Raw genomic sequence first — 19,155 nt, 5'->3', positions numbered from 1 at the left:
GTTGTGTCTCCATTTACCACATGGTTCCTCTCGGTCCCCAAATGTCCTCTTTGCCCTCCCGGGGATCTGTGGGCCTGAGGATTCCTCTCCTACTGCCTGGGACAGGGTTCCCGGCGCCCGGGCCGCCCTCAGCAGGAGGAGAGTTTCAGGGGAGCCGGTCCTCGCAGCCGCGTCCCTGTCTACACTGTTTCACTGGGCTTCACGGGAACGTGAGGTGAGGCTGTGCGTTCCGTCCCCGTCGGGGCCCCACGAGTGTGGCAAGGACCCTGCTAACGGCCCCCGTCGCTTCCCGCGGATGGCGCTGGCCCACGGAGGAGCTCTGGTCTGAGGTCAGGGAGGCGCCACAGGAGGAAGGCCCTCGGTTCCGCCTGAACCCCGGCTGTCCCCACGCCTCCCCCCCCCCCAGGAGCCTCGGGCCGTCGGTCTTGAAATCTAGGCTCAGTAAGTGGGACACGAGACCCCGACCGGTGAGGGTTTCATTTCCGGAGGCCCCGGCCACCCTGCCTTCCCTCCGCAGCTCCCAGGAAGCGAGGCGTGGGAGCGGCTGGCTCACGGCCACCTGTCTCTCCTCCCGGGGCCTGTTCTTGGGGCTCGGGGGCCGTCAGAACCGTCGTGGGGCTCCAGTGTGAACACCGAGCCCCAGCACAGAGGCCTCGGAGAGCTTCTCCGCAGCAGCTCCGGGGACCTCGCTGTCCGGCCAGCCGGCCCACGTTCTCCAGTCTGGGCCCCTCCTGCCCGGCCCAGCTCCACCGCTTTCCCCGGAGGGTTTCCTGCCGCTCGGGTGTCTCCTCTCACCACGAGGCGTCCGTCCTCGAGGGTCCAGGGCGCCTGACCTCACCTGAACCCCGGCCTGGCTCCTGCATCCCCGGGAGCTGCATTTCAAGCAGAAGAGAGAAGGTTAAAACTCTGGTTTCAGATTCCAGCGGAAGCCTGACACCTGCTTATTTGGGTGTTAGAAACAAGTGTCTTCACTGACTGGTCGCTGCACCGGCTCTTTGCAAATCAATTGTCTCCCCCGAGGGGCAGAGCCGCTCTGGGTGGCCAGATGGTCAGTGCCAGACCCCACGCGCCTGTCAAGCTGGCTCCACGTCAGGCGGGGGCCTGGGCTGGGAGGGTGGCGTCCACACTGCCAGCTGTCTGTTAGGGGCCTTTAAACACAGGCTTTGCCCAAACGCAGATTCCAAAAGTGGGTGGAAAACTGTGGTGACTTCCTGACGGCCGTGGCCACGGGCTGCCGTGCAGTTATACGTAGCCTGGGGCTGACAGCTCCCGTCCGGGGGGCCGCGTGGGCCCTGATGGGGACCCGCTGTCGCATCTGAGCCTCTGCGTGACTGATGCATCTCGGAGGCCACGGTCACGTCCCAAGAGCAACATGACAGAAACCAAGGACCATCGAGACCTCCCCAGGCCTCTGCGGGCGAGGGGCTCTGTCCACGGTGGAAGTGACCAGACGTGAAACAGGCCACCTTGTAGACTGAGTTAAATCCGGCCTAATTCCAGAAAGGTTGAAGGTAGAGCAGATGAAATCAAATGCATGACATGATCGGAAAACAAAAAATCGAGACCAGAGAAACGGGACGTGGGCCTGAAGCCCGTGGAAGGTGTGTGTGGTGGGCAGAGGGCGCCCGTTTGCAGGCTGCCGGGGTAAGGGTGCGAACGGCCCCTCGGGGGACCTGGGCTTGGCCTCCCGCTGGCCCCGGGCGTCCCTGCGAGGGAGCCACGCGCAGAGCAAGCCTTGTGCTCACGAGCTCCAGCGGACACGGGGCCGGCTGGGAGTGCGGGCAGGTGGCCAGAGCCCCCCAGACGGGGCGCCTGCGGCCCCGCAGAGAGGGCAGCCCCGACGGGGGGCGCGGACCTGCAGCACCGCGTGCGTCTTCTCCACGTTTGGTGGCTTGTGGCCACGACCTTCCCGCGGGAGCCGCTCGGGCTTGGTCTGGGCACCTGGTGGGAGCAAACCCCCAAGTCCTCACGGAGCCTGGAGCCGTCAGGAGCCCAGGCCTTCGCCCCCTAATGGCGGAGCCTCTGGGAGGGGGTCTGTGGGAGGACGACCGGGCTCCCAGCTCGCGTTCCGGCCCGTGCTGTCTGCGACGTGGTCTCTGCACCACGTGTGGAAGAAGCGGCTCTTTGCGCAATGGCTTCCACGTGTCGTGGGTCTGAGGCTTGCTGTCTGTCCTGCTCGCTCCATCTGTCCAGGCCTGAGCTGGACCTTCCCTCCTTCAAGGACGGCGTCTCCGTAACTCTCTAAGTGTGCTGGCAGCGCACGTCCTGCCTATAAGCTCAGGTTCTTTTTTGGTTGCACTTTGCCTTTCTTGTACTTTTCCAAGAAGAAAAATGAACTTTTTCAGGGTTCAGCACAAAGGAGTGAACTGACTCACATCTTAATCACCGTCTCCCAAGGGTGAATGTGCAGCACCTGCTGCGGGTGACGGACGGAGAAGGGGACGTGGCTGGGGCCCCCGTGAGTGGCCTGGCCTGGGAGTCAAGGGCGGCAGGGCCGCGGTGGGGCGTCTGCTCCCCAGACACCCGGCCTCGTGTCCCCCACCTGCGAGGGTTTCCGCAGGAATGCGGAACAGGAAACTTCCGGTTTTTCTCTGAAAGAGGAAGCTGGGATCAATCATGAGTCGTTTTGGTGAGTTGAACGTTTCTTCTTTCCCCAGAAACAGCTCTCCGCTGGTGAGATGTGGTAGCGCAGAGCGGACACTCACCCAGGAAAGTCCCTCGGGGCCCAGGCCTCCCCAGAGTTCCACATTTTAATTCAAAGCTCCTTCACAAGTAAATGGACTCAACATTTACAAAGCAGGTTACTGGCCTGTTGCAGCTGTTTGCTCTCAAAAGCATAACGTTGTTTTTGTTTGTTTGTTTGTTTTTAATAGTTTAGATGTTCTCTTTAATACTAAGAGTTAGGCTTTGGATAGAAATCTCATAGAACTGGATTTCCCGTGGTGGGTCTATTGTCCTGAAGTTCGTCATCTCTACCCACAGAAAAATAAGGTGGTGCTGCAGCAGCCTCCCCAGTGAAGCTGGCCTCTTGTGACTGTAAATTAGCAAATCTTTATAAGACTCCATGGAGGGGGGGCTTCCCTGACATGAAACCATCCAGTGCGTTGCTTGGCCTGGGCAGGATCTTCAAGGCTCTATGAAGCCAAACTCTGTCAGTGTATAACCAGCTATATCAGTTAGCTTGCTGGCAAGTCAAGCTCATTTATATAATAATATAGTAGAGGAGATTTATGGGTCCCTACAGCTGACAGGTCCAGGGGATCAGGCTTCAGGGATGGTTTGATCTAGCAGCTCAATGATGACACCAAACAATTACTTTCGTTTTAAGTCTTTTGGTGCTATCTCGTCCTGAGGCTGGTTTCACTTGCCATCACAAGGGGGTTTCTGACATCACTTGGGCCATGAGAGTGAGGGTCTCCCGGTCCCGGTATTGGAGAAATCTGACGGGCACGCTCCTGGAAGAGCTTTGGGCCACATGTCCACGTGGACCCTCACTGATGGCAGGGGAGAACATGCGCTGGGCGGCGCCCCCGGGACAGGGCTGCAGTGGCTTTCCCAAGTGTGTGTGTCCCAGGGAGTCGCCTGTCCTTCGAGCACAGAATCGGGACAAGTTCCCTCGTTTCCTGGTGTGTAAAATGGTTCTTTCACCCGGCTCTCATTCTCTCAGCCTCGGGCAGGGGCCTTGTCCTCAGAGCCAATAAGCTGACAGAGACGTGGGCACGGGCACCGGAAACACCTTCCCAGTCTGCCTGCCGGCGACGCTGGAGAAACCTAACACCGGGTCTCCCCGTCCCCAGGACTTGCCTTGTCAGTCCTCGGACGTGGGGGATGGAGCCGACCTCCCCCACTTCACAGACGTGGACGCTGAGCCCCGGGGCTTCCTCTGACCGCCCGGCTCGCCCGGCTGTGGGGGCCACCCGTCCTCGGCCTGCAGCGCGGCCGCCTCGGACGCTCTGCGTGTCGGAAGCTTGTTGCCCGAGTCCCGCCGAGGGTCAGGCCCGGCACCTCCGCCCACCCCACGACGGTCTCCTCCTCGGGCTCCCGAGCCACCGCTGACGGGTCAGGCTTTCCCGGGAGGCCCGGTGCTGCCTCTCCCGTGCTGGCTCTCCGCCAGGCCCAGAGCCGCGCCGGTCCTCCCGTGCCCGGGACGCAGGCCCGGGAGCGGACTTGTGTGCGTGCGTGTCTAAAGGACCACGGGATCGGGGAGTGGGTGCACGTCCCGTCCCCTCCGCTCTCTTCACTGACAGAGCTCGCGGGGGAGGGGCTCCACGCCCACGGGCCGTCTTGACCCCAAGGGGGTCACACAGAACCCCGCTTTTGTTGTTTGCGATGTGCTTGCACAGAACGCGCCAGCACTGCCAGAGGAGCCCCCAAAGCAGCTGGGGGATGCCTCCCCGCGGCGCCTCCCAGAAGAGCCCCCTCCGGGGTGGCCGTGGCGTGGCCGTCGCGGGCCCAGGAGTGTGGGGGACGGGGCTCCCTCCTCGCGGCAGCTCAGGGCCTCGTCAGAGGCAGGTTTCCTGTCTCTCATCTTTGCCTAGTTTGAGGCATTTAGATGGGTTCCCAGAAGAGAACAACTTTTAGTATTTATGGTGAAAGCGTGGGTCTTTATTTTTGTTTCTGTTATTTTTTAAAATTGAAGTGTACGTGATGAAGGAGACATTCTTTACACCAAAACCAAAGCTTGAACAGCAGCAGGATCGGCGCCCAGGCCGCCCTCTGCCACCACCTCTGAGGGCGCGGGTTCAAGGCGACCGTGGCTCTGGGCTGGCGGGTGTGCAGATGCGGGCTTTTAGGAAAAGTATCTGCAAGACACGCACGAGTTGGATTTATTTGTCATATTTACTGTTTCAGGATTGCATTATGTAGAGTTGCTTGACTTGTAAATGACAAGAGAGAAACTCAAAATTAAACGTTATTTTAATGAAATTTGGTTATCAACATTTGCTTACAATCAAGTGTTCCTGAATTTACATGGTCGTGGTGTCTTTCAAAAGCAGATCAGAAATAGAATTTTGCTAGGTTGTCTTGTTTAGCTGTCGTCCAACTACACCAAAAACTCTGGGAAGACGGGTGAGTGTGCTAGTAAAAGAATGAAACTCTCTCATCTCTCTGTTCCGTTCACTTAGATGTTGGAATATGAGACTTCCTTAAATTGTCTCATCAGGCAATGAAAACCAAATGTAACTCACAGCGTCACCAGGCGGGCATGTGTCTCTGGTGATGAAACCAGGACTTACTGCTACGAGGATGTTTTAGACAAACAGTGAGGCTTTTACTAATCCTGCCGATATTCTAGTAAAAGTTGAGGTTGATTCGGGACCTCTCCTCTGCGTAGCGTCCCACTGCTAGACGGGGTTGCAGCGACGCGTCAACTTAAAATTACTTTCCGGGTTACGGAAACTGCCCTGACGCACCGCCAGAGCATTCCTCCTGCAGACGAGCCCCGTCGGCTGCGGTGTCCTCAGACACTGGCTGGCAGCCGGAGCGGAGGGCGCGGGCCCCTGCCCGTACGGCTGCAGAGGAGATTTTCCACATCACGGGTCCCGGCCAGCGCGCCCGGGACGCCGCCACGGCGCCTCGCGGCGACGGTCACGGGGGCCCCGGGCTCTCACGGGCCTGCCCTTTGTGCCCCCGCGGGGACACCAGGCCACGCTTTTGAAGAGCACGCTCGGCCCCTGTGTGGCGGCAGCGGGGCTGCGACGCGGCGGGCCAGCGCCGGGCCCGCCCCATCCCCAGAGGGCCGCGGTTTCCCTCGCATCCCGGCCCCGACGGGGCCGTCCTCGTAACGTCCCCACTGACACGTTGCCCCCCAAAGGAGGCTCGCTTTTGTTGACAGAGGGAGCCAACGGCATATTATTTACGAAATATCGTTCGCGCCTCGTCAGCGAGGCCGCCCAGACTCCCTCCCCTTCCTCCCTGGAAGCTCATGGCAGACGCCCAGCCCGCCTGTGCCGGCCGTGTCTGGGAGCCCGGTCACGACCCTGGTCATGGCCCTGGTCACGGCCCCGGTCACGGCCCCGGTCATGGCCCCGGTCACGGCCCCGGTCACGGCCCTGGCCCCGCTGCTCGGCAGGTGCGGCCGCCTCCGCCCGCTCACGCACCTGGAATGCCCGCTCAGCCCGTGTCCGGGCCCGGGGCGCCGAGGAAGGGCACCCGCCCAGCGCGGGGCCACGCCGCGCGGCCGGGGGCCCCGCCGGGTCCTTCGTGACACAGAGCAAGTGGCACGCTCAGACGGGCTTCATTTCTTCCGTCCCTTCACATTTTTAACAGAGTCACAGAAAAGTGCAGCAGGTTGCCCAGCCCCAGCCCACGGTCCCCCCCCCCCCCCCGCATTTCGCCGCATCCCTAGATGCTGGGCCGCGGGCTCGCCTTCCCGAGGGGCTTCCTGCCAGGCTTGGGGGAGCTCGGCTCTCTGGACCCTGCGCCACCCACCACCTTCTTGCTGTTGTCCAGCGGACACGTGCTGTGGCGGGTGGGGTCCTGTGGAAGGAGGTTAGCTCCCTGCTGGGCGGTGGCCACAGGGTGGCTGTGGCGTCTGGAACCAGAGGCCTGAACGTGGACGTGGCGCAAAGCTGACAAACCCCTGCGTCCGCCCCCGAGCTCACCTGTGCTTGCAGACGGGGTCCCCGACCGCCCCGGCCGGGCTAGGAGCGCCGCCTCTCTTGCGCAGCTTTTCATCGTCTCAGGTTGTCTTGGTTTTTCTGAGCACCTGATACGGAGCCTTCCTGATCTCCCAGCAGACCTGCGGGGCCCCTGGGGACCCTGTGCGGGCCCGGGTCCTCCACCCGCTCCTGTCTCCCAGGTCTCCGCCCGGCTGGGTGGCTGCTCTCCTGGCCCCAGAGACCTGCCGGCCCGGGGCCGCACCCCACCTGGCTGGCGCCGTCTCGGTGGTCTCCTGAGCCGTTTCCAGGGACGCACAGGCCTGATGGTTTGGAAAGGAGCTCAGGGGACCCGTCTCCTTGGGGGCGGACCTGAAGGGCGGGACAGAGGGAGGTGGGGGCAGGCAGGGAAAGCTGCACGGTCCTCCGCGGCTCCCTGCCCCAGCCTTGGGCTCCACGCCCAGAAAGCACAGAAGTCAGGTCTCTGCCCCTGAAGCTGGCACCCAAGGCTGCCCACCCACCTTGGCCATGGTCCGCGGGCCGGGGCAGTTAGCAGGAAAGAGGCCGCTTCGCCCCAGGGATTCGCAGACTCCAGGGGCAGAGGGGAAAGTGCTGAGGGTTTCCTCAGGGACTCGGTCACTCAGGGATGGGTGCCCCGGGACCCACGTTGGTAACCTCGGGGCTGCGGGCGGGCAGGCAGGCGCCGTGTTTGTGGCGCACGCCCGTCTGCCCGTCTCTGGGTGCCCGCCTCGCCCTCCACCTGCACCGCCGAGACCCTCCTAGAACAGCGTGGCCAGTCCTCCCACTCTCCAGGGGCAGCCCAGAGCCTGGAGGACCAGCTGGGCTCCTGGGAGCACCGTGGAGTCTGGAGGGCCCCGCCGACCCCGCCTGCCAGGGCCCCCGGCCCGCGCTCGCCGCCCCGCCCCCACCTCTACCTGTGCTGTGTGTCCAGGGGTCCCCCCGGGGTCCGTCCCCGGAGGCTGGGCTCGCGGCTCAGGTCATCAGGCCACGAGAAGGTGGACGTGCACGCCCCCCGCTCCCCCCTCCTCCCCCTCCCCCTCGCGGAAGAACAGGGAGAACGTGGGACAAACGGTTAAAATAGCGTTTGTGGTTCTGAACGTTATCTGGCAGCCGGCACAGCAGGGCAGCGCGTCCCTGGCGGGGTCGCCAGGCGTCCCCGTGGCGTCCGGGGGGCACCGCTCGAAAGCCCTGCGGCGCTGCCTCTCCTCCTGCCCCCAGCTCGGCCCCCGCGTGACGTGTGAAGGCCGCGAGCACGCTGGGGGCCTTCCCGGCGGCCCAGATCCCCCCGGGGCGGAGGGTCGCCGCGGCTCTGGAGCCGAGGAAGTGAGCTGTCTGTTTGCGTCACCCGGGGCAGCGCAGACGCCCAGGGCGCCGGATCGAGTTATGTTTTGTTAAATGAAAACGTAGACGTTTTCAGGGCCTGGAGAGGTCGGGGTGCCGGCTGCGTGTGTGGCGTTAGGACCGGAGCCAAGGTGGGCCAGACGCCGCCGACCTCCGGTCACCCTTCGGGGAGGGCTGTGGAGAGCCCAGCGTGGAAGGTGGACGGGCCGGGAGGCCTGCAGGCGCGAGGCGGGAAACCGGGAAGGCACAGCCAGCCCCAGCCTGTGCCTCGGGTGGCGGCCACTCGGCCGGGCCTCGGGGACCGTCGTCCCAGCCGTGCGGGCAGCCCCGTTGCGCTTCCTGCAGCTGTTACATGGGGGATAAACTAAACATTTATTCACAAAGAGGCCTCTTAGAGAATTCCCGCCCTGTGCTAGGCTACAATATCTAACAGTTACTACACTGGGGGGAACTCAGAACACCTTCAAAAATTACCAAAGTCCTCAAGAGCTTCCATTTATGTGGGTTGGACCTGTTGATATGCACTGAATTGCAATTAAAAGTGGGAAATTTAAAAATGTTTCCCAATTGATTCATTTACAAGTAACGATAATAAACCCAAGTATTATCATAAATGACATCTTTATGAAACATAACACATTTTAGTGAGAAAGATGGCACTGCTTTACATTTTTTGCAAATCTCTTTTGTGTCTGGCTTAACGGACTTGGATTCCCACGTCTGCTTCTGTGTTCAAACAGCTCTGGTTGAAATACAGGAGAAAATCAGGCCGCACAGAAATGTTGTTAGATTATTGGATTATTTCTATTAAACTTTTCAGGTAATTGTGCCTGTTCTTCTTTGATATTACACTAGGCTTGATAAATGGTAGTTTCTTAAAGGTTCGCTGCCCTGTGGAATCTGAAGCCACGCAGGCGAGCTCCTCAGAGCCTGTGACGCGGAAGAGCCCTGGTCCACGCGGCATCCTGGACGGATGCCGCCCAAGCGCGGTTTGGCCGTTCGCCGTTTGGAGACAGCTCGTGCTCTGGGTCATGCGGACCTTCCACACGTTGACACACTTCCTCGTACAGAGAGTCACACCACCTGCCCCGGAAGAGTCAAGGCGTCAGGAGCACAGTGGTGGCTGCGAGGGCTCCAGAATTCTAATTTCTGCTTGAAAGCTCAACTTTTGTCATCGGCAACAAATTCTGTAGTTGTTTACTTAAAGCAGAGGCTCACCTTGTTCATTTTCTAGAAACATCTGCCTGGCACCCACGTCCCAACGGCCACAGCTGGCCAGCTGCTCTTGCACGTGAAAACGGGCAGATTCAGCCCACGACGCACCCGCACACTTTTCTCCAGGCCCCCCGCCCCCGTCGCACTTCGATGTGTGTTCCCGTTTGCTCACACAGAACAGTGGAGAGATCTGTGTCCAAGGGTTGAGATGTGACAGAATCTGTGCTTTATCGGGGGGGTTTTAGTGAAACTGATTGTCCTGTTTCACTGCATGTGTGAGATGGCTCCCCAGCCTGGGCCCGTATTTGGCCCGCGTGGGCGCGTCCCAGGGCCGCCGCCTGGGGGAGAAGGAAGTGGCGCCTTGTGCCGGATAGAATCGCAGCCGCAGTCGGGTGTCCCCACAGCCAGCCAACCACTGCTGTCTGGCTGGCGGCGGTCAGATAAATTCGTAGAGGAAAATGGAGGACAGGCCAGTGCGCTGGGGTCAGGGGTCACAGGTCCTGGTCCTGGTTCTGCCAGCAACCCTGACGGCCATTTGGGCCCGTTGCTTAGCATCACCGGACCCTCCATCTTTGTTGTAAATCACATGATCTCCCAGGTCGGTGCTGGGGGAGCCCCAACGTCCCCGGTCCTGCAGGAGGCCCCTGGCGACACCAGTGTCCGCACCGCTTCTGGGACACCAGGTGCTGAACACCAGGGGCGTTTCCAAAGCTGCGCACAAAGCATGCCAAACATCCTCTGCTCTCAGGGGTTTACATTTTCAGCAGAGGGTCTGTCCAGTCCCTGGGGCGGCTGCTGTGTTCCTCTCTGTCAGGTCCACCCTCTCTCAGAGTCTGTTCGCGTGCCGTCTGTCTCCCGGCTTCAGCCCGCTTTGTGTCTGCGTTCCCTTCCTGGTCCGGCTCCTCCCCCAGGCCCATCTCCCGGCGGATCCCCGAGCATCTCCTTCCTCCCCTCAGCATCCTCTCTCTTCTCATTCCTTCGGCGGTGCCTCCTGTTCCTGAGAATGGACCTCTCTGCTGAGCCTAAGGCCATGGGAGCCACTGCGCCTGCTGGGAGACCCGGGGTGTCCAGACACAGCGTCACGGCTGGGCCTCTCGCTTCCTGATCCTTCTGTTCCGCCGGCCTCGTCGTCCTCCCACAGGGTCGCCCGGCTGTCCCTCTGCTTCGGGCACGGCTGAGGACGTAGGACAACACTGGTCTCTAGAAGGCAGACGGGCCGCCGGCCTGTTCCTTCCCATGGTGGGTCATAAAGAGAGTTCGGAGTTTTCTCTCGAGACAGCGACAACTGTCGTGGCTTGTGCGGTGACGCCACTGAGACAGGCGGTGCTTCGGCCGGTGCGGCTGGCGGCCTCCCGCTCCTCCGTGCGCAGCGCTTAGCCGCTCGGGGTGAGGTTGGGGCGACCGTCTCAGCTGTGCGGGCCGCACGAGGAGGGGCCTGTGCCGGGGCTCCCGCGGGGGTCCACGCCTGGGGGCTGGGCGGGATGGGGCGGCAGGAGGGACAGCAAGGCCGGGACTCTCCAAAACGACCCCCCGCCGCCGTCGGTCCGGAACACAACCTGCCACCTGCTCTGGAAACGCCGGGGGTCCTCGGCCTGCAGCCCACGGGCCGCAGGCCTGAGACAGCGGCCAGGACCGGCCCTGGAAAGGCCCAGAGTCCAGTTCTTGTACCTTGAAAAGTCCATTCTTTGAAAAAGGTTTTCTGTTTTTTCAATAAAAAGCCTGTTATTTTAACAGACATTGGGAGCAAAACCAGCACGTCGTTGGGAACACGGCAGGAGCTACAGGGGCACACTCAGGGGTCCCGGACCCCGGGCTGCGGCCGCCCGTGGGCAGCTCTGCGGGCCTCCTGTCCGCGCCGGAGGGTCCCTGAGGGCGCGGGAGGTGTGCCCGGGGGCCTGGAGCGTCCTCGCCGTGTAACAGATGCTGGTTCGCTTTGAAGCACACAAAACCCCCCGCAGATGGGCCTTGGAGCGCGTCTAAGTTCATTAAGACACTCTTGCTGTCGTATTATTCTTAGATGTAAAGCTAATTCGCAAAGACACATGCTGCTTTTAAAGTTGCGTGGTTAAAAGAATTTGGGAGCTGAGCTTAATGAAGAGAGAGCAGCTCATAGCGTGCGATCCCTGCCGCCAGAAGGAAGATATTAAATTACAGCCTCCTCACCGCCGCTCACAGCGGCTCCTGGACCCACGAGGCCCAGCGACCCTGAGTGAGCCTCTCGGGCCTCCCGTGGGCCCACGGTCCCGAGGCCAGCGTCCACCAGGCCCCACGGGGTGGGCCCCCTCCCTCTGCACGAGCCCCGCGGGGACGTGCACGCCACGTCCTGGGGTGGGGCCTGGACGGCTCCAGCGTGGAGGCTGGGAGGCCTGGGGCCCCGCTTGTTGTCACCGGCTTGGCCCCGAGGGCTGGGCCGCAGAGTGGGGCGTCCCTGGGCTGGGGCGTGGGTGAGTAGGCCCCACCCTCCACTCTGGACCCGCCCAGGCCTGGGGGCGGGGCTCCCGTGGGCGGTTCTGGGCAGTGGCCTGAGTGCGCGGGCAGGGGGGCACGGCCCTCCGGCCTGGGGTCCCTGATGGGCTGCCAGGCCACAGGGCTGGAGGGCTGGAGGGGCGGAGGGGCGGAGGGGTCCCCAGGGCTCAGGGGCTGCCCTCGGTGGGTGGCCCCGTCACAGGCTGAGGCTCCTCCTCCTGCCGCCCCTCCCGCGGGGACGAAGGCGCGCCACGGTCACCCTCGCCTGCTGGGGGGCCGGGGTCCCCACGCCCCCAGCACAGCCACCCCCGCTGCAAGAGCAAGGAGGACAGACGCGAGCAACCTGTTTTTCCGCATTTTTCTGGCAGAGAAACATGATACATTACCTTCATGTGTCTAACAAAGGCTGCACAGACGACTTTCTAAGAAGCTCAGCAATTATGCTAAAGAGTAAATTTAGGGAGGGACCCGATAAATCCTGTGCCGGAGCATCCCAGACCATTTCTGGGGGTTCTCGGCCCCACCGCCGCGAGGCAGGGTGTGACGGCCACGGGCTCGCCGCGCCCCGGGACCTCGGCAGACGCCCCGGCCAGGCGGCCCAGGGAGCCTCACCTCTGATAGGACGTGATGAGAACCTGTGCCCAGGCCCATCAGAGAAACGCAGCAGCCACGTCCCAGCAGAGGGACGTCGAACCAGACAGCTGACCAGCTCCCCTCGAGGCACCGGGGTTATCACACACGGGGGAGTGGTCTCGGCCGGGAGGAGCCCGGGGACACGTGACGGCCGAGTGTCCTGTGGTGACGGGCGGGACCCTGGGACGGAGAGAAGGTGTGTGGGGACCCTGAGGAGGCCTGAGCACGGCACGGACTTAGTGTGCCCACATTTGTCCAGCATACAGGGTCCATCTAGTGCACGGTCACGACGTTTCCCCACAATAACGTGAGAGGTTAGCAGCCGTGTAACTGGCTGTGGGTACAGGAGAACACGCTACTATTTTTTGTAGATTTTATGTAAATTTAAAACTACTATAAAAAAAATATGAAACAATTTTAGAAGTAAATTTAAATCACAATGGTATAACAGAGAGAATAAAACCTCTTCTTTCGGTCAAATTTAAGAAGAAAAACACTCCCCCCTCGCGTCGTGTGACTTTTCGGGGCTCTCCCACGGGGGCTGGGGGCCGGGGCCGGCTCCTGAGCGCCCGCCCTGAGGGTCCTGAGGAGATGGGGGCCTGGCGAGGAGACCGCAGCGCTCGCAGGCTGCGACGGGGTCCCTCGATGGTACCGGCGTTCCTTCCGCAGGCCCCAAACCCGGGGGAGCGCGTCCCGCGGGGCTGAGGGGGTGGGGGCGCGGCGGCAGGACCCCTGCGGACCCCTCGCGGCGGAGGGGCCGTGAGGACGCGGGAGGGCCGGGCCTCCTGGCCTGACCCACCGCAGGCCGGCGCCGGCCTCCTCCTGACGCGCGGGCGGGCAGGCCCCGAGGGCGGTGCTCAGCGACCCGAGTTAGCAGCGGGGCTGGGGGTCTCCCGTGCCGGGGCCACCTTGGTTTCCCGAAAACACCCCGAAGAGCTCAGGGCCTTGCAGGATGGCGCTGCCCACGCCCCGTGGGGTCCTGGCTTCTGTACAGACTCAGGGCCAAGCTTGGGTTGGACGAAAAGGGCCGCTGCAGACAGCGGACCCAGCGGCCCTCCCCCAGAGCCTGCTGGACCCCAGGCCTCGGCAGAGGACGAAGCAGACCCTGAGGATGGGGTTTAATTTGCCGTCCTCTGGCAGGTTGGGGCCGTGACGGGACTTGGAGAAATCGAATCGATAGAGCCGCTCCAGGCCTGAAAGCCCACCTGCCACAGAGACACAGGGGTCCTTGCACAGGAGTCGGTGACCGCGGCCGGTCCTGGTGGACAGGTGTCCAGATGTGAGTGTGGCCTACTGAGTCTTTCTTCCCCTGTTGCGTGGGACGAAGCTGTTGCGTTGCCGAGATGTGGACGGCGGTGCCCGCGGGCCTGCCCGAGCCCTCGAGGGTGCCGGATGCTGCATCCGTCGTGTGTGCCTTCCTGACCTCGGTGGGGCGTCCAGCTGGGGTTTCCGTTGGGGCTGGGGGTGGTCTGGATGCCGAGGAGACAAGCTCCTGCCCGCCGCCCACTGCCTCGCCTGCTGCCCACTGCCCAGAGCCGGGGTGAGGGCTGCCTGAGTGGCCTTGGCAGTGAGCAGCGCCGCACCGCACCAGGCCCGCCACCCGCCTCTGGCACCAGGCGTGCTCTGCAGCCCGTGGTCAGCCTGGAGCCCTGGGAACTGAGGCCAAAGAGGGTGCTGGCCAGCTGCCGGGGGGGGGGGGGCGGGCATCTCAGGACGTCCCGCGCCTCGCTGTTTGGGGCTCAGGGTGGCCGTCCGGGACGGAACTGTAACCGCTGCCACAGCTGGATCAGGTGCCAAGGCTCCCTGGGGGTCCCGGGGCCCTAGAGGGAGACAGCAAAGGGCCCTCGGGATGGGGTGAGGCGCCCACGGGGCCTCTGCTGCAGACACTGGGTGCCCTGGGCTGAGCGCTGACCCCCAAGTTCATGTCCGTCTGGAACCTCAAAACGGGGCCTTCATGGAGGGTCTTTGTAGAGGCCGTTAGAAGGAGGGGATCAGCCCGGGTCGGGTCTCCACCCTGTGACTGTCCTTGGAAGAGGCAGACACAGGCCCAGAGGGAAGGCGGGGTGGAGGGGCGAAGGGGGCAGGGACTGGGGGGCTGCGGTCACGGGCCAGATGCCATCAGCACCTCCCGAGCCTGGAGAGAGGAGGCGCCTTCCCCTCGTTTCTCTGGGGAGCTGGGCCCTGGGACACCAGGATCGCAGGCCTCCGGCCTCCAGCCTGGGATCTTGGCTAGGGTGGCCCGGGACCCTCACCTGCCTGGAAGCAGGGGGTCAGAACTCACCCGGCTCCACGCGTGAGGCCCCCGCGCTGTCTGCTGGGAGGACGGCTCCCTTTCATGCCCTCGGCCCCCCAGGCTCCAGGGAGGGGAGGAGGCACCACCGACGCTCGGCCCGAGAGCTGGGGGTCTGCTGAGGGTGCTGGACCTCTGGCCGCCTGCCGTCCGCTTGTCCTGTGTCCAGGATGCGGGCTTCCTGGGACTGGGGACTGTCTTGGGAAACCAGCCAAGCCCCAGGGAAACCGGGTGGGTGGTCACCTTCCTGGGGATTCCAGGGAGGGACCACCTGTGGGCAGGGGGACCAGCCCACATTTGGTCTGAAGGACATCCTGGACCTTTCAGTGAAACCTCCCCGTAAACAAGGGGAGCCAGAGTTGGGGTGGGCGCCCGGAGCTCACCCCCACCCTGCAAGCCTGGAGGAGAGGCCACCCACCTGGCAGGGCTGCTGGGAGCAGGGCGGGGGCTGGGCTGGGGGTGGCTGGCGGGGGTGATGCGTCGGATGTGGTCTGCTCTCTGGCTTCGGGGGTGGATGGAATCCCGACTGCCCGCCTCGTGTCTCAGCACCTGAAGCACCTACTAGGGTTCTTCTCTGTTGTCTTGGCTCCGGAGACGGGTGGGGCTGGACTGGTGGAGGGCTGTGGGGGACACAGAGCTCCCCGGCTTCCCCTGGATGCCCTGGCCGGGCGGGACCCACACTGGGGCTGCTGCAGTCTGGGCAGGGTGCGCGGTTACCACGGGCAGAGCGTCAGGCCCCCAGGACCCGGCACCGCCCGGGAGCAGGGGCGCCGCTGGAGGCTGAGGCGGAGGCTGGACTCCTCCCTGCCTGGAGGGTGGGGCTCAGAGCTGGTGGGCTGCAGGGACGAGGAAGAGGCCTGACGGTTCTTGTTTTTTTTTTTTTTAACAAATTGTATTTATTTATTTATTTGATTATTTTATTGGCTGCATTGGGTCTTCATTGCTGTGCGCAGGCGTTCTCTAGCTGTGGTGAGCAGGGGCTACTCTTCATTGTGGTGTGCGGGCTCCTCACTGCGGTGGCTTCTCTTGTTGCGGAGCATGGGTTCTAGGTGCACAGGCTTCAGGAGTTGTGACTCGCTGGCTCTAGAGCACAGGCTCAGGAGTTGTGGCACACGGGCTTAGCTGCTCCGGGGCACATGGGATCTTCCCGGCCCCGGGCTCGGACCCGAGTCCCCTGCACTGGCCGGCGGACCCTTAACCACTGCGCCGCCATGGAAGCCCTGACACTTCTTAACGCTGAGAATTAAGTTCATGTCACCAGAAACCATGGTTCATATCACACGGCCCTTGTTGTAGAAATCTCAGAATACCATTTACAGGCGCCACTGTGTCCAAATTACGGATGCATTAGAACTGAATATTGCTATTTAATGAGTTAATATCGCTATTGCATGATTGTGTTTTTAAAGAAACATTTCCACAGCTGTGGTGCGGTTGTCACAATCCTGCGTTTTTCCTTTACGCAGTAAGATCATTTATTTGAGAAGGGCTGTGGGCCTCCCACCCCAGAGCCCCGAGGCCCAGAGGTGAAGCAGGCCTGCTCGGGGGGGTGTGTGCAGAGAGGGGGTCTCCCTGGCCGGCTCGGGGGTGTCTTCCCACCAGACTTCAGAAGTGGCCCATCTGCTTCTGAAAGGGACCTGACGCTTTCACAGTGAGGAGAGCGCAGGTGGGTGGGAGGGTGAAAACGTGAACGCGGCCAAGAGCCAGACTCTCACAATTCGGCGGGGGCGATTGGGCCTGGGCTCTGAGCGTCCTGGAGACAAGGCAGAGACGACCCTCAGCCGTGAGAGGAGTCCCGGCGCGCCTGGGGGGCTGCTTGGAGGGCGCAGGTGCGTCTGCAGGAGGCTCCGTCGGACCCCGGAGGGAGACGCCCCCCGTCGCCCCCGCGTGGCGACCCCGTCCCGTAAGAGGGGTGGTCCTCCCTGCCCCGCGCGTCCAGCAAGGGCCCCAGCGGCTGCCAGCCCCGTCGCTTCCGCTCCGGCCGCATCCTGAGAGTAGGGTGTCTCCCACAGAGAAGGGGGCTCCTGCAGCCCAGAGGCCGCCCTACGGGGCACCCTCCCCCCAGCCCTCCAGCCACCCCTCGGCTGTAACTGTAACCTGAAGCCACTTTTGTAATCTTTTGTATTGAAAAAACCTAGCATAAATATATATATTTAAAACTAATAGTGTCAGGGCCCAAGTGTTCTGAACAGTGCAAAGCACTGGTTGTGTAACAGAGTCCCAGTCACCCCTGCCGGTGACTCGAGGGTTAGAGCAGCAAACACAGCCACGGCCGGCACCCCGGGGGGCACCGTTCCAGAGCGTACCTCTGCCTGCTTTTCTGGACGTTTGTACCTTTTGACCACCTGCTCCCTTTTCTCCTACCCCCAGTTCTCTGTATCTATGAATTCAGTTTTGGGGTATTTTCTTACTACTTATTTGTTTGGCTGTGTCAGTTCTCAGTTGCGGCACATGGGATCTTCATTGCAGCATGCGGACGTCTCTCTAGTCGTGGCACACAGACTTAGTTGCTCCGCGGCATGTGGGATCTTTCGTTCCCTGACCAGGGATCGAACCCACGTCCCCTGCATTGGAAAGCGGGTTCTTAACCACTGGACCACCAGGGAAGTCCCAGGGGTGTTTTTTTAAGATTCCACATATAAGTGAGATCACGCAGTGTTTGGTTTCTGTTGGAGAAGATAAAGGACAGATTAGATTAGGTTCCAGGAGCCCCGTTAGATTTGAATGACTGTTTTAGCTGGGTTTAGGAAAAATGAACTGATGTAGTGTTTTTGTCTTGAATGAAGAAGGCACGGTTTCCCTGACCTGCTCCGTACTGGGGGGCCCCTGCCTGGTCTCTGGGGCGGCCGAGGCTGGCCAGGGCCTGGGGGCAGCTGCGGGGGGCTTCCAGGTCAGGACCAACTCAGGGCTAAGGCTCTTCAAGGCAGGCAGGCCTGGACAGACAGATGTCCCTGGGCGCACGGACAGATCTGGACACACAGACCTTCCTGGGAAGGACGTCCCCGGGCGCACGGGCCTTCCTGGGCACGTGGACAGTTCTGGGCAGGCAGCGTGGGCCGTGGGCGGGCCCTGCAGGGCCAGCCTTGAGTGAAGCTGCTGGATATTAGGACAATTTGCTGCTGGGGGTTAATTATGTCTTTATTTCACACAAAGGTGATCCATTCACACCATAAATCATCTGTGGACATGCCACCTCCTGCTTCTCAGTTTGTTTACTTAAAGCCGTTGCACAGAACCGACGTTGAGGTGAGGAATGTGTGCACGTTGCTGGGCGTTTAGGAGGAGATGAAGAGATTATTAGGAGCTCCTGTAATGAGAACATTCCTCAGGCCTCGCGACCAGCCGCTCCTGCTTGTTCGCTGGCTGCTGGTTGCTGCGGTGTGCGGGGTCCGCTGTGAGAGGAGGCGCCATCCACAACCTGGGCCGCGTTGATTGAGACGTAATTGCTTTAATGAAACTCTTATGGAATAAGGCACAGTTCAAACAACACATTGGCTTTATTTTCCTGGCCAGTTCCAGAAATGACTACAGAACCTCTGGGTTTACATTTGATGGTTCCTCCTGCTGAATTCATTGGAGAGGACACTCCAGGAACAGCACTGGGCTCACACGGGTGGTTTGAACTTTCCAGTTTGACCTTAGAATCTGCCCTATGGTTACAACACAAACACACACACACACACACACACACACACACACACAGAGCAACGCAAAGCCTAACAGTCTCTGGCATCCCGGGTAGGCGGAGGCGCTCTCCGTGGTGGTAAGGGTGGGTGTCGGGGCGGAGAAGGAGGGTCGCCCTGGACCACGAGTTCCCAGGGCCGGCCGCGCCCTGACCTCTGGCCTGAAGAAACCGCTTCACTGCCTCCAGGTGCAGGAGCTGGCACTGTGGCCGGCGGGGCCAGAGAGCAGCTGCCTCTGCTCATGGGCGGGGCTTTTAAAGCAAAGTCATGAGAAAAGGACGAGACAGCCAGATGGTGTTGAAACGTAGACCGTTCACACCAGATACAGCCCTTTTCTTCTCGGCCTCAAGCAAGGCGCTCATCTCCTCTGGGACGCATCCTCCCATCTGTAAAAGGGGCCACAACCCGCTGTCCGCGGTGTGAGCGCCTGGCGGCTCAGTCCCCGCCCGACCTTCCTGGCCTGAGCAGTTGAGTCCCTCCGCTGGGGGCCCCAGTTTTGAACATCTAATTCAAATAATTTGGCAAAAGCATGGACCACCACTTGCCTGACTCCCTCCGGGGAGCTCTGCCCCGTCCCGGGGGCAGGCACGGGCCGCGTGTGCCCTGCCACCCCTGCAGAGCTCAGTTCGCGGCCAGCTGCCCCGACCCCCTGCTCCCTGCGCACTGGGAGCCCGCAGGCAGGGCCCGTCGGGGCGGCCCGGCCCCGCATGAGGTCGTGGTGGCGTCTGGGTTGGGGAGGGCCCCCATGTCCACCTCGCGAGCTGTTTGATGTTCCGTACAAAGGTGTCACGTCCGCAGGTGAGACGTGCGGTTACTAGCATTTGGTCCATCACATGGACGTGTTGTCCACACAAGATTTTCCATCCTAGGAAGCCGGGCCTCGCTGGCCCTCGCTGGACCCCCAGTG

The sequence above is a fragment of the Hippopotamus amphibius genome, chromosome 11, assembly GCF_030028045.1.
Source record: "Hippopotamus amphibius kiboko isolate mHipAmp2 chromosome 11, mHipAmp2.hap2, whole genome shotgun sequence".
Lineage (NCBI taxonomy): Eukaryota > Metazoa > Chordata > Mammalia > Artiodactyla > Hippopotamidae > Hippopotamus > Hippopotamus amphibius.
The sequence above is the reverse complement of the archived record's forward strand: the minus strand, read 5'-3'. Positions refer to the sequence as shown.